Raw genomic sequence first — 2,294 nt, forward strand, 5'->3', positions numbered from 1 at the left:
GGAGAGAGAGAGAAAGAAGAGGGAGAGAGAGAGAAAGAAGAGGGAGAGAGAGGGAGAGAGAGAGATAGAAGAGAGAGAGTGAAAGACAGAAAAGAGAGTGAGACATAGCGAAAGAGAAAGCGAGAGAGAGAAAGAAAGGGAGAGAGAGAGAAAGAAAAGGGAGAGAGAGCAAGAGAGATCGAGAGAGAGAAAGAGAAAGAGAGAGAGAGAGAGGGAGGGATAGAGAAAGAGAGAGGACGGGAGAGACCAAGACTAGTTGGAGGTTTTCACACTATGGTCATCGCCGTGGACATTTTTATACATTATTTGCAACTGCGGAACACTATAACCTGCATCAGGAGCTGACCTTGCCATATCTACTAAGGTGCTTATATGTACACATAACAGACTTTGACACAATTTACATCGGTAGTCCAAGGTCACCGATTGCAACTCGGTGGGTGCGAGCTCGGCAATTACTCGAGAACCCCCTGGGAAGGCCCGGTAACAACTCTTATTGTGTATATATTTAATATTTAACTGTTCTATTGCTGTGAGACGGCCATGTGGAAGATAGGTCCGCGCCATTTTATTGTGTCTGTACCTAACATGTTTTGATAAAGTTTTTTACTTACTTACTTACTTACTGGTAAGGCTCGCTCGCAACGAGTTCTATTAGTTATTCAATTATATGTCGAACGTGTTTGTTTTCGACAACGATTTCGATGAATGCTACTGTAGACCTGCGCTCTGTTTGTCTAGTTCCACACAACGACCAACGTCCACGTCTCATGATTCACGTTTGAACATCCACGTTTTCTCTCGGACGGAAAACGTTTTTAGAATTGTTGGAACGTTTAGAAACGTTTTTTTTTGGGGGGGGGGGGTATCTACAATCTAACACGTGAATTTTAATCATCGGCTAAAAACGAAAAAAAAATACAAATCCAGAAGAAGCAAAATAATCGTTTATTTTCAGGCAAGGGACGACTTTTTCAGAGATAAATTATTGGAAAGAATACAGAATACGAAATAGATATAATAGATATATACAGAACGACGCACGCGCTACCGCCGGGTGTGTAGCAATTAGGTAACATTGCATCAACGGTACATGCGGCCGTCACTGCTAAAACAAACTCCCAGTAAAATAGTATTTACAGCACTCGTGCCCCGAGGCACTCCGTACGTAATCGCAAAAAAACTTTGCAGCGCATGACTTGGTACCTAATTATGCATTAACTTAAAAAGCCTGCGAAATAACGATAGTTAACGAGCACGGCGAGTCAAATATTATATGCTGGTTAAATACCAACACACGCACACGCGCACGCGCACACGCACGCACACACAGACACGCACGCACGCATGCGTACACGCACGCACGCACGCACACATCTGCATATGTCCGCACTCATAACGACACGCCTTTCTCAGTCTCTTATTTCTCTACCCCTCCCACTCTCTCCCCCCCTCTCTCTCCCACTCTCTCTCTCTCTCTCTCTCTCTCTCTCTCTCTCTCTCTCTCTCTCTCTCTCTCTCATTCCTCGTATTATATTATATATAGTTATTATATATTAGTATATCTATTATATTTATATATATCAAGAGCTAATAATACCTATACCTATACCTATAATACCTAATAATACCTAATAATACCTAATAATACCTATCAAGAGCTAAGGTATTATTAGCTCTTGATATATATATATATATATATATATATGTGTGTGTGTGTGTGTGTGTGTGTTGTGTGTGGTGTGTGTGTGTGTGTGTTGTGTGTGTGTGTGTGTGTGCATGTGCGCGTGCATGCGTGAGATATTCCATTACCCCGTATAGGCAACAGCTCAACTTCTCTATTCAAACTGGGGTGTCCGTAACACTAATACTGCCATTCCAACACACGTTCATAAATGCTGCCGCTCTCCGAGAGAGGGTAACAGCTGCAGAGCATAAGCCGTAATGCCGGCTACTGTGTTTCAATCGACAGCCAGATCCCTCTTCCTCCGGCAATCTGCTTGCCAAGCCTCACAGCGAGTAGCTAGCATCTGCCGAACATCCCCGCACACTCATTCTTGTTCTCTCACACAGACAAACACATTCTCTCTCTCTCATACACACACACACGCACGCGCGCGCGCGCACACGCACAACCACACACACACACACGCGCGCGCGCGGCACACACACACACGCGCGCGCGCGGGCACACACACACACGCGCGCACACGCACAACCACACACACACACACGCGCGCGCGCGGGCACACACACACGAGCGCGTGCACACGCACACACACACGCGCGCGCGC

The 2,294-nt window shown here is 45.6% G+C and overlaps 1 protein-coding gene across 1 annotated transcript in view; it reads right to left on the reverse strand.

The window, feature by feature from the left end:
* Positions 1-2,294, reverse strand: part of LOC106820565 (sn1-specific diacylglycerol lipase alpha-like) — an 86,307-nt gene that overhangs the window by 19,058 nt on the left and 64,955 nt on the right. The window lies entirely within an intron of this gene.

The sequence above is a fragment of the Priapulus caudatus genome, unplaced genomic scaffold (assembly GCF_000485595.1).
Source record: "Priapulus caudatus unplaced genomic scaffold, Priapulus_caudatus-5.0.1 Scaffold42, whole genome shotgun sequence".
Lineage (NCBI taxonomy): Eukaryota > Metazoa > Priapulida > Priapulimorpha > Priapulimorphida > Priapulidae > Priapulus > Priapulus caudatus.